The sequence below is a fragment of the Panthera leo genome, chromosome E2 (genome assembly GCF_018350215.1).
Source record: "Panthera leo isolate Ple1 chromosome E2, P.leo_Ple1_pat1.1, whole genome shotgun sequence".
NCBI lineage: Eukaryota > Metazoa > Chordata > Mammalia > Carnivora > Felidae > Panthera > Panthera leo.
In genome coordinates this window covers 29,883,743-29,897,286 of record NC_056693.1, presented here as the reverse complement: position 1 = coordinate 29,897,286, position 13,544 = coordinate 29,883,743, and the positions used below count along the sequence as shown (strand labels likewise).

The 13,544-nt window shown below is 40.8% G+C and overlaps 1 long non-coding RNA gene across 1 annotated transcript; it reads right to left on the bottom strand.

Moving 5' to 3' along the window:
• Window positions 1-841: 841 nt before the first annotated feature.
• Window positions 842-8,192, bottom strand: LOC122209151. The gene is made up of 3 exons (XR_006197467.1): window positions 8,121-8,192; window positions 2,013-2,176; window positions 842-922 (listed from the first exon to the last, which is right to left on the bottom strand). It is a non-coding gene; the product is annotated as an uncharacterized LOC122209151 (long non-coding RNA).
• Between the last annotated feature and the right edge of the window lie 5,352 nt (window positions 8,193-13,544).

Sequence of the window (13,544 nt, the reverse complement as noted above, 5' to 3'; positions counted from 1 at the left end):
GATATTTAAACTTGAGTTGTTACCTCAACTTTTTTGGTTGTAAATGAAAGCAGAAGGAGATTCCAGATTAAAATATCCTATCTATGTGTCTGTGAATACATAAGTAAATTTATGTATGTAGACACATGCATATACATTTTCATGTAAAGAAAAGAAATACCAGGATTAAGCATCACATGTGAAAATGACCATTTGTTTGCTATTTGGGCTGTGAATTCAATCCACATTTGTCCTATTTCCACAACAAACCACCCTATTTACACACCAAACACCAACACACATGAAGGAACCTAAGAAATAAATGACTGGGCACACTTTTATATTGTTTCCTCTTTATTGATTGCCAGGTATATGTACAAATTCTGTTTCTAGGGGACTTGTTTGCTCTTTTAAAAGTTGTGTTAGTCATCTGTTTAGAGATACTGGATGGAAGGTTGATATATTAAGTTTTAATGCAAATTATTCACCGCCACCCTCCCATTTCTTTTTAAAAATAATCCTGCATGTGAGTTGGTGACAACAAGAGTTCTGTGGAAGATTTAAAAGGAAAAAAAAAGCTTACTACTTTTTGTGAAATATAAAGTATACCAATTGCAAATAATACTGAATGCGCAAAAACACTGTAAAATCGTTGAAAAATTCCATTGCACTAAGGGAAAAAGTTTTTAGGGCATTTACACACTGCTTAAGAAGAGTTAAGGGTTTTGCTTTTGAACCTTCCTCCCCGCAAAAGGGAAAAAAGACCAGGCAGTGATATTTTCTCCAGCCCTTTTTACCTCACGGAACCTTGGCAAGGTCTACTTTGATTATTGTGACCAAGAACAAGAAGCACTCACTTTGCTGTCGGTTAGATCTTCAATATCATTATGTTTCAAGCCCTGGGTCTGTTGGTTTGGGCTCAGCTGCTTCCATGGCAGTCAGCCTGGGTTTACAAAAATGAATTATTTACCAAGTGGCTCACAGAAACAAACATCTACCTCTTTGTAAGAAGCATGGCGATCCCAGAATTTAAGAAGGAAAGGAAACTTAGCTATCATTGATGTGACACTGGGAGAATATGAACTTCATTAAAATTGAGCTGAGAACTCATGAACCAAATGCAGTGCTTCCTCAGATTTGGTTTGGGCTTGCTTGTGATAGAGCATCAGTCCTCCTGACGATCCCGCAGCAATAGCACGGTGGAGGGCGCGTTGCTGTCACTGGCAATACCGTAACGTTCTGAGTTTTATCAGGAAGCTCTCAACCAACTAGGTAATAAGTCAGTGGAGAGAAAGGAATTGTCTACTGCCCCGTCTGCCGCAAGGCGGCTTTAGCCGTCAAACTTGTAGCGTGCTACTTTTCCCGCTGAACATGTTACCATTGTTTTTCCATCAAAGAACGTATCAGGATTTATCAAAACGGCAAACCCTCTTGTTGCCATCTTTGGACCTTGGCCTTCAGAGTCACGCTCCCAACCTTAATCGAAATATCAATATTTCAATGCCTGCCCGAGGAGGAGAGCACACAAAATAGAAACTTCAATGGCAAGCTTTGCAGGAATAGACGCCTTTAGGGGAGACGCTGTCCGAGATAAGACTGTTGGGTTTAAATATATTGCGGGTCTCCCTTCCGTTTGAAAATGGGAACAATGACAATGAGATACAGATTGTGCAGGTGATGTGTAACAACGGAGTGGAGATAATGCCTCTCACGAAGGGGAAGTGATTGGGTCATGGATCTCTTTGGCATTTTGATGAAATATATGTACTCTTTGTGTACACACACCCACCCGTGCTTGCACGTGCAAACGCGCACACGCACACTGACTACATATACATATAAATAAACGCGCATATATGATACAATCTTAGAGGAAACAGAGATCTTCTTGAAGTGAATCCCAGACCTCCCCTGGGACTGTGGACACTGGGTGGAAGGCCCTATGTTAGAGCACACAAAATATTGCCAATACATTGGGAGGGGGGTCGGGGAAGGGCATGAAATTTTGCTTTTGCATGTGAAGATTTTATTACCTCGACGGCCAGCACGGAGTAGAAGAGGAGAACCAGCTTGGGTTGTATTCCAGTATAACCAAGATAGCTTGCATTTCCACCGGGCTCTGTACTTTTCAAGCCGCGTTCCCATCGATAGTTTTGTTCAGCAAAGGACAAGGTCCTGGAGTAGTATCTCCATGTCACTGGAGAATAAACAAATGTGAAAGTTAAATGTCTTCCCCCAGGCCAGTGATGGCTAACCTTGTACTCCTGCCGCTCCATTGCTCTCACAAGTCTTTATTTGAATCCGAATCCAATCCTTGTCAAACTGGGCTTTTCTTTTTTAGTTTTCAAGCACTTAAAGCAGGCCTATGGTTTTGATATAACGCCCTTGTGTTCCTTCTTATGATCTTTGAGCATATGAGATTGATTTTAGATGTTTTAGGCAGGCCAGTATTGGGGGACCTTCTATAGCCTAAGAGAACACATCGCTTTCTCCCTAAATAAGACATTTGTCATTACCTAATTGAGCTTCTACCGTTTCCTTTACCTGTACGCTTTAGAATCCCCAAGTCATGGCCTATGTGGTTTAACAGCTCCATTTCAGAATGCCCAAGAGAAAAGGAAATCAAGAACAGAGGCAATTTTCCAAGTGATTCAGATAGAATCAAGGCAAGAAAACAACAACGACATGATTTCTACTTGAACTATCCAAATAATGGAGGCAAATCTGACCTACATGATGGGCCCTCCCCATCGGTTCCTGGGGCATTGCTGCTCAGAGCTGGGATTTCTTTGCCTCTTTCACCATTTACAGAAGGTTGCTTGTTTAGAAAGGCAGTGAGAATGCTCAGCAAAAATAACTGTGTTTGCTATTTATCCCATCTCTTTAAGTTTGCAATGTGATCTTGCATCTATGTTCTCACGTGCTTCTCAGAACAGCTTTAGAAGGTGCTCGATTTAGGATGGTTATGCTCATCTGACAGGACACTCTCAGACCCTGAGAAGTCAGATGTGATTCAGTCTGTTGTCTTCGCTGAGCCCAAACCACCAGCTTGAAAAACAAGAAATGCAACTATCTGGAAGTCAGTCTGATCCCTTATATGGAGACGGTGTTTTACCATCTACAAAACATTTTCACGCCTGCAATTTCATTTCATCCTCGCCTGTGGGATCACGAAGCAGGAAGCTGGACTCAAGGGTTACAGACAGGACAACTGAGGCCGAGAGAGACCAAGGGAAAGAACCAAACTGGAACCAGAGCCTTCTTAAATCCAGGCTTTCCCTTGTCTTAGAGTCACTGGTCCATTTTACTGACATGATTGTTATACTAGGGAAGGGCCAATGAAGTTGGTTCTTATTTTATACCTATTTCTTCTGACCCTCCTATGTCCTTGCAGACAGAGCCTCAATTGACTTTCAAGATTCAGGTAACCAATTTTCTTGCTGTTTGCTTAAGAGCACTCATTTCAAAGTACATGAAACCAGCTTAGACCGTTAGACAGATCCCCAGGGGATGACTTATATGTGCCGTGGTGAAAGTCGATTTAACAAAACCATTAATTTGAGTTTCTGGGAATAAACAGTAGCTGTCACCCGCCATCAGAAAATACACAGATAGTGCTTTGTAATCCAAATTGCAAAGTGCCCGAGAAAATGACTGAATCAAGGAAAATAACTTTGGTGGTTGTTCAAGTCTGTGTATTGTTTTAACTTTCTGGCCAGGATGGTTCATTTCAGCGTGGTTTTCAGAAAACTAGGTATTGGGTTGTGCCCTGCCACATTTCATCAGTCATGCCACATTACGTGCATTAGGAGGCCCTATGAATTCTTTTGGTCTCAGATTTACTGCAAGATGAGGCAGAAATCCATTTATGAATCCAAGGAAAGAGACTGCTACAGATAGTCCCCCTTCACCAGGGAAGACTGCACATCACATGCCTTTCTCTCACCACCCTCCTGTGACAATCCTACCAAACACAGTCTTTTCCCCAAAATGAAAAGGCAATTCGAACAAAGCTAAATTCAAACAGAGGGAAAACATATATATATATATATATATATATATATATATATATATATATACACACACACACACACACACACACACACACATATATATACACACACACATATATATACACATATATACACACATATATAAACACATATATACATACATATATATACACATATATACACACACACATATATACACATATATATACACACACATATATATATGTATATATATATGCACACATATGTATGTATATGTATACATACATATATATTTGAGAGAGAGAGAGGGAGGGAGCTAGCATGAGTGGGGGAGGGACAGAGAGAGAGAGAGAGAGAGGGAGAGGGAGAGGGAGAGAGAATCTTAAGCAGGCCCCACGCTCAGCATGCAGCCTGATGCGGGACTTGGGATTACGACCTGAGCCGAAATCAAGAGTCAGACCCTCAACTGAACTGAGCCACCCAGGCGCCCCTTGGAGGGAAAATATTTTTCAAAGACCCATGGCTGATTATAAAAATGTCTTTTTTTTTTTTTTAACAGTCCACAGTAGACAGCATTAACATGATGTGCATAAAACACAGCGCTGACGCCAATGGGCTGATGAGCTCAGGAGAGAAGAGCTACTGGTATTTTCAGATGCCTGAAGTCTACGCTCATGTACAAGTCCAGTTCATTGACCTTCTGTTTCAAAATTATTAAAAAATATATTTATTATGGAATATTTCTTTTTTTTTTTTTTAACATTTATTTATTGTTGAGAGTCAGAGAGAGACAGAGCATGAGCAGGGAAGGGGCAGAGAGAGAGGGAGACACGGAATCTGAAGCAAGTTCCAGGCTCTGGGTTGTCAGCACAGAGCCCGACGCGGGGCTCGAACCCATGGACCTTGAGATCATGACATGAGCTGACGTCAGACGCTTAACCGACTGAGTTACCCAGGTGCCCCTAATATGGAATATTTCAAAAAGAAAAAATAAGGAACACCATAGCTGATAACCATCTAACCAATGTGAACATTTTGCCTTATTTTCTTCAGCTCTCCCTTGTTTCTTATATAAACAACACAATTGCATACACACGCGCGTGCACACACATGCATGCACACAAATAGACACACATAAGTCTATGCACACATATGCACATATACATACATGTGGACCTATATATACATACGGATTTATAGCTTTGTGTAATATGTATGTATATATAACTGGCTAGAGATCATACTCACTAAAGCCATAATTAGTAGGCATACTGTTTTGGGGACTGAGGCTTTCTCTATATACTTGAGACTTTAAAGCCCCCTTGTAGCATATCTGCTAATAATTATTTTATAAAGAACATCTCCTTACAAATTCTCTTTGTGTATCTGAAAATGTACTTATTTTGGCTTCCCGTTTGAGTGAAAAATTAGCAAGGTATAACATTCTAGGTTGGCAGGAATTGTTTATACATTGCTTAGCTTTTACCCTTTCAACTGAACGGATATACTCCACTCCCTTCTGGTGTCTTCTACTGCTTTGCTCCTCTCTGTCACTTTACATGGGTTACATTTAGGCTCAGATACTCAGTGGGAGCCAAAATCTTAGAACGAGGCTCTCTGCACATCACCTCATTCAGTGCTCTGCATTGTCTCCCATTTCTGCCAAGGAGGGGCTACTCCCATTTTTGTTTCTTTCATTTATTTATTTATTTATTTATTTATTTATTTACTTATTTTCACACTCTATATGGGCAGAAGAGTCAAGTGGGTTTTCATGGATCTGACTATACACCATTCCTGGTCCCCTACTAAATGGGCCTGATGGAGGAAACGGGAGTAAAAGTTAACTTTTAAACTACAAATCTTCTTTTTTATTTTATTTTTTAAAAATCTTTTTTTTATGCTTATTAATTTTGAGAGAAAGAGAGAGAGAGACAGAGCATGAGTGGGGGAGGGACAGAGAGAGGGAGACACAGAATCCAAGTCTGGCTCCAGGCTCCGAGCTGTCAGCACAGGGCCCCATGCAGGGCTCGAACTCTCAAACCATAAGATCATGATCCTAGCAGAAGTCGGACGCTTAACTGACTGAGCCACCCCGGTGCCCCTAAACTATGAATCTTTTTATGATTGCATAATAACTTTGAAAAGTAAGAGCATCATGTGCTTAAAAAGAAAAGGAGTCCTGGGTGGGCAAGAAAGAATTCATAGAAAGTAATTGTTGACCAAAATTAATAATAGATCACAGACACTAAGTAGCTGAACAGTGAAATAGCAGACTGATACGCTAGCACGAGACATTCGTTCAAAGTGCAGAGCCAAAGACAAACATTAAAATTCTGGATGAAAGAGAGGAAACACAGGATAAATCTAAGAGATGGGATGTCTAATGGACATTACAGAAGAGAAAACAAGGGGAGGACGACATTTTTTTTTAAGTGATAATACATCAGAGGAAGAAATTCTTTTTTTAAAACAAATTTTTTTTTTTTACATTTATTTATTTGTGAGAAACAGAGTGAGACAAAGCATGAGCGGGGGAGGGGCAGAGAGAGAGGGAGACACAGAATCTGAAACAGGCTCCAGGCTCTGAGCACGTGGCAGCATAGAGCCTGATGCGGGGCTCGAACCCATGAACTATGAGATCATGACCTGAGCCGAAGTCAGACGCTCAACCGACTGAGCCACCCAGGTGCCCCAGAAATTCTTTTTTTAAAATTTATTTTAATGTTTATTCATTATTTTTGAGAGAGAATTAAATTTATTTTAATCTTTATTCATTATTTTTGAGAGAGAGAGAGAGAACAGGGGAGGGGCAGAGAGAGAGGAAGACACAGAATTTGAAGCAGGCTCCAGGCTCTGAGCTGTCAGCACAGAGTCAGATGCGGGACTTGAACTCATGGAAGTGTGAGATCATGACCTGGGCTGAAGTCAGACGCCCAGCCGACTGAGCCACCCAGGCGCCCCAAGAAATTCTTGAGTCATACAGAAACAGTATGGTGACCATAAAGGAAGGAGAATCAGTCTGGCACCAAATGTCTCATCTATAGTATGAAAATTCTAACAGTAATAGACAAGAAATTCCAAAATTCTAGCGGGAATCGATTTTGATCCCAGCATTCTTGGGTCCTCTCAAACTATTCTCCATGTGTAAGAACAAAGAAAAAAGAAGATAATAGAATAATGTTAATAACAACAAAATCCAGGTGTCAACATTTAATTAAAGTATCGTTTTGGTTCAGGTTGCTGGCTTCATTCTTGATAGAGAAATATAAGCTTGTTTATATTTGTTAATGTTCTAATAGGGATCATTGTTCGCACAGAACAGAAACATACTGAAGCTAATTCAAAAAAGGAGGCTTATATTAAGGATTTGACAAGAAAACTGAGAGTCCAGCCAGCTCCGTGGGAAATAGAAATTAGAAGCCAGTGCAAATCAAAGCCCTGCCCTCAGTTTTAGGGGCTGCTAGGTCCTGTCTCTCTCCCTCAGTGCCCGTGTGGTTTGTCACACCTTTTTTTCTTGGTGGCTTCTCTTTGAGCTGCTGATGTCTATGTCTACACAGCCCAATAGGGCCACAATTCGTGAGTCTAAGAAGTGGACATGTCCAGGCCCAAACAACCACAGTCTCTGTGGCTCTTAATTCAGATTTGCAGGAAAGACCGCCCCCAGCTGGTTGCTAGCCAGCACAAGATTGCCTGGCCTCGTGTTATGTGTCTCATCCAGAACAAATTCTCAAAGCTGGGGTGGGGTGCGGTGATGTGATATTACATGGCTGAGTGGGACTGTCTCTTCACAGGACATAAGGATAAAGGACATTGCCAGGGAAGTGAGCTTGTAGCAAAGACAAGAAAACATGGCCAGTAAGGTGAAAAAATGTCTGAGTGGCTATTGGTAGCACAGAGATAGACTAACTCAGTGGTTCACAATGAAGCTAGCCTCTTATGGGAACAACGTACCTGGCAGAACTCTCTTTCTGTTGTCCAATTAAAATGGGTCTTATAAATATTTAACCAGATATGCTTTCTTAAGCTCCTCAAAGAAATACTATTCCACCTTCTCTGGGGTAGCTCCTCAGCTATCTGAAGATAGCAAATGATACCCACAGCCTTCCTCCCCCATTATCGTTTCTTCAGGTTAAACAGACTTACCTAAGTTTTGTTAGTTTTAAGACTTTTAGGGGAGAGAGACAAAACCGTACTACTCTTGCCCCTCCTTTGTAGATACTTCTAGAAGAGCACTCATGTCTCTATTAGGTAACAATGTATCTGCCTTGCCTGCTAGATCAGTAGCTTTTTGATGTATTGTGTCCAATTAAGTTTTCAACTTCCAACAATTTGACCTTTTGCCAGGAACATAGTAGGGGCATAAAGAAATGAAATGTGTTAGTCAAAATAATCTTTATTTTGAATCCTAAGTCATTTTGGATTTAAATTCTAGACACTTCTATCCTGTTGGTGATTATTAAACCACGAGACAGAGGGCTGAATTAGAGAATCTCTTCCTGCACATACTCCGGATTTTGTGAAGTGCTCTCTCCATCAGGGACACTTTGTAGCAGGTGTCTTCTGAGTTGATAGGCACAGAGTTTTCCAAGGCAACATGGAAGGGAAGTTAGCAAAAGCGCAGAGGGACAGTGTCATTTTTCCTGAAGTCGCTTGACCGTTTGGGGGATGGTAAGTAAAGGAACTGGCGTGCCATTACCAATTTGTCCCACTGGGGTACTCGATGATAACCATTGCTTTTAAATCATAACTGACTTTTTGGAAAACAACAGCAACAACACAGTTCAGGTTTCTCAGACGTGGTTCCCCTGAGGTTCCAAGGAACAAGCGATGAGGTTAGCCCATGAGATGTTCACCTCTGGAATCTTGCGACCCAGGTACTGTATTGCTATGGCAACCCACTGTTTATTTAGAAAGATGAAGTTGCTTAAGGTTGACAGTTGGACTAAAGGGGCAGGTGCACCGTTCAAACTCTGAACCAAAATGCATTACAGAAAATGTCCGTTCATATAAATATGTAATAGCTAGAAAAAACAATCTAATCCGAACCGAGTTGGCCATTTTCTGTGCTGCAGATGCAGTTAAGGAGCCTAATGAGAAATTAATATAAATACCTTAAATGATAGGATTTAGAGAGTGCTATGGCTCTTGAGTCTGATTATTGCAGCCTTACATTGTTCCTTATCTGACCCAGATTTTGAGTCACTACTCTGAACTTAATTTAAGGAGTGGTTCAGTGTAATGAGTTTCCAACTCTGTGCAGAAAACAAATTTGCATTTTTCCAACTGATTAGTTTCTCTACTGATTAACTCAGCAAGGTCAACTTTTGGTCACTGATGCTGCTGATACGCACAGTTGATATTTTCCAGTTTCAGAGGTGGGAGGCCCAACGTGAAACTGTTGTTTCCATTACTGAAGGACAAACTACAATATTCCAGAAGGGAAGGAAATGCTGGGGCACCTGCACATCTACCCGGGTCTTATTAGCCTCTGTTGCTCAGAGTCTTAGCAAAGGAGAAGCTCCATTTACCTCTTCTGTGTTCCTAACTCCCATTACAGAGTCCTTTTAGGGGAATTTCCCAAGAGGGCCCATGGCTTTCATTTCATGCTTTCACTGGAAACATAGTGTGCAGTAGAAAACATGGGCTTTGGGTACAGGAGTTATGTTATAAACATATAAACAATGTTTATAGCAGCACTTTCAACAATAGCCAAATTATGGAAAGAACCTAAATGTCCATCAACTGATGAATGGATAAAGAAATTGTGGTTTATATACACAATGGAATACTACTTGGCAATGAGAAAGAATGAAATCTGGCCCTTTGTAGCAACGTGGATGGAACTGGAGAGTGTGATGCTAAGTGAAATAAGTCAGTCAGAGAAAGACAGATACCACATGTTTTCACTCTTATGTGGATCCTGAGAAACTTAACAGAAGACCATGAGGGAGGGGAAGGAAAAAAAAAGTTAGAGAGGGAGGGAGGCAAACCATAAGAGACTCTTAAAAACTGAGAATAAACTGAGGGTTGATGGGGGGTGGGAGGGAGGGGATGGCGCGTGATGCTCATCGAGGAGGGCACCTGTTGGGAGGGGCACTGGGTGTTGTATGGAAACCAATTGGACAATAAATTTCATATTAAAAGAAAAAAGAAAAAAAAAGAAATCATTGAAAGTAAAATAAAAAAAAGCATAGTTAGCACCACTTATACTGTTCCTGTATCTCAACTCTTCTCTGTAAATGCCAAAATCATTTCCATCCCTGGGTCTAATAGTAGGACAATCCTATCTACTCAAGTTCCACTCAGATGCTACATCCTTCATGAAGCCTCGGCAGGTGACCTGGCCCAGAGATCAGTCCCTTTTGTGAATGCCTTCTACCGTTATTTTCCAACTAGTAGCTCCCTAACTATAGGGTGCATACTATTTGCAGTGCTTTGATGACTTCGGGCGAAGGAAAAATGATTTGAGACGATACACATACATAGCAGGTCTCAGCTTTCAGCAGGCAAAAATATCTAGCTGAAATTTTATAACATCGTTTTATTTTTAGTGTATTTCCTTTTATACATACTGACTTATGGGAAATGAGGTTACCATTTGTGGTAAAGACCTTTAAGTTTCCTTGGACTATGGGGTTATTTAAGGAAAAAAGTAACTGCTTTCCTTTACATAAAAACATCGTGTAAATAATAGCACCTCTAGTGGCATGCGAAAATGGCAAAAGAAAACCACATCAGATTAGCATGCACGTGACTGAAATTTAGGAATTATCAGTCTCTTCCACTTAAGCAGAAGCATGTTTCAGTAGGCTGGGGTTGTTGAGGTTTTCACATTGCTTTCTGCTCTGAGTCCTTCCCCTCCTCCTGCCGCAAATGGATTATTAACCTCTTGGAAGAGAATGTCTGGTACTGTCTTTTGACTTTTCATCCTATCTAGCAGTTCTACAGCACAATAACCACTTATTATGTGATTGGAGAAGAAAGCAACTTATTTATTGGCCCAGCCACAATCCAAAGAAAAATAGGTACGTTGGGAACAATGAAGAATGTACATGTAATTAAGAATATACACACAGTGAAGAATATGTACATAATTAAGAACATATAACAATTAATACATAATAAGAATTATAATAAAAATGAAAAACACAGCTCACCTACTGCTACTCTTCTTCCTTACAGGCTTCTCTTAGTCCTTGCTGGACACGGAATATTAGTATGAGCCCAGCAATCATGAGAAAGGCTAGAACGTAATCCTACTGGCTATTAGACTGAAAATAAGTTTATCTTTGAGGCTCTACCAAAAGGGACTCTCTACTCTGTCAATCAATCATGAGTGGCAGTTGAAGACAGGAGAATTTTGATGTGGTGGCCCTTGTCAGTCCCTATTTGTCATAGGGATTATTCTCCACTTGGCTTCTTGGGAGTAGTTTTGGTGCCAAAGAACATGAAAGAAATTCTTCCTTAAATGTGTATTGCCCATGCGGTCTCACACCTCAGAAATGGCTCCTGCACTCTTCAGCAAGTAGTTTTATTCGGTTAAAATTAAGTCTCCGTCTGTCACGAGGAATTGCTCTTCATCAGTCATTCAAAGAGAGTTCCTTATCTTGAACAATCAGATTGGTGCCTTGGCAATAGGGAAACAGCCCGCTATTAATGTAGCCATCCCGTTCATCTCTGCGGATTCCCAGAGTGCCCCACTCTAAAGTTAGAAGTGACTGCCTCTCGCCCTTCGATTTCTTTTTAAAATGATGTAGTTAGACCATTGAGATTGATTCTTTAATCAAACCTGGCCTGCAAGATGGCCCTCACTTTATAAACAGATAGCATATCAACCTTTTCATTTTCCATTATTCACATGTACAGAAAAGAGCAGTCATTCTTACAGTGTTATATATACGCTTTTCAGGCTTAGCATTACAGTTTATTTTTCTTTTTTCCAGGTGGTTAACCTCCATGTTGCGTGCTGAGCAGAAATCATCACAGAAAAAAAACACTTTTCTTGTATGATTTTGCCGCTGCTTTGAACTGACCCTTTGGTGTAGAATGGCAGTCACAGAATTAGGACATTTATGGATTCCAGTAACTTATGCGTAGCCTCAAAGAATAAAATCATGATTTGAAGAGTGAAGTTTGATGACATATAACATGTGGATCTATAACCATATGGCACTGGGGTTTCTTAATCTTTTACTGTTTGACTTTTGATGCACCTAGGGAAAAAAAACAAAGGCCCATTTTAAGCATATAAGGATAGAGTTGCAATAAGATTAAACTGCAGAGATCACTCATTAGGAATCTTTTATTTGTTACCTGAAGAACTCAGTTCAAACCAGCCAGGGCCAAAGTAACTTTTTGGGGGGTGGCGGGGTGGGGGGGGAGGTGTTCATATGGCCTGTGAAGTTTAGGTGTTTGGCCTAGGGTAACTGGAAAAAACGAAGGGCTCTATCTTCTTCCTTTCTGTACATTGACCTCATTCTTGATAATTGCAAAAGAGCTTCGCAAGCCAAGAAATTTCTGTTTCACAAGAGAAAAAGTGCCTACTCTTCAGGAAGATTCCAGGAAAGAACTCTGACTTCCCCAGCTGCTGTCACATGCCTATTTCCTGGGCAGTCACTGTGGTCAAGGAGGCAAAGTCATCTATAGAAGGAAACACCTATCATGTTTGGAACGCTTGCTCAAATTCTGAACGGAGATTGGGCGGAGGCTAACAGTAACCAAAGAAGAAAGAGGTGGCTCAAACAAGGCCTTGGAGGGCCATAGTCAGCCCTTTATGTTTATGTAACATAAAGAACCGAGGAAGGAAGATGAGAATCAAGAAAAGGTTATAATAGTGATAAAATTGAACAAATGATAGGAGGCAAAATTGTCTCTTGAGACCATGGCTACCCAAATCTAATGTGTTCATTAAGGAAAGGCTACATTGCAGTAAAAAAGAGGCCCCCACATGCAGATTGATGGTAGACATTAATTTCTCTCTTCTGCTACACTCCAAAATTGGGCAGGAGGTACAGGTTTGTTAAGGTACTTTGCTCCATAAGGTCATCCAAGGATCTGGGTTACTTCTATCTTGCTGCTCTGTCATGCCCTAATTAGAGCTCCGCATGGTTAAATCTGGCTCACTCCATTACCTTTGCACAATAGCCCACCTGAAGGGAAAACAGGAAGTAGAAGGTAAGAGCCTCTTTACAAAAAATCATAATCTGTAGGTTACACACAGTTTCTGCCTGAATCTCATTGTTCAAAACATATTCATTCACATGGCCACACCTCCCTACCAAGAAGGCTGGGAAAAGTAATCTTTAGATGGGTGGTCATGTGCCTATGCGAAGCTCAGGTGATTCCGTTATTACAGAAACTGGGAAATAATTAGCATCTACTGTCCCCCCAAAGTGGAAGATCTCCTATAGGTGCTCCAGCTTCATGTAAGGGGTGATGAAGGAAAGCGTATTCATTATGTGTAGTCCTGACTAAAATGTAGCCAGATGAGTGTAGGTACATCCAACATGTAAATGTGACTTTACATATTTCTATCTCTTGTTGAACCTCCTTAGTAAGAGAAGTATC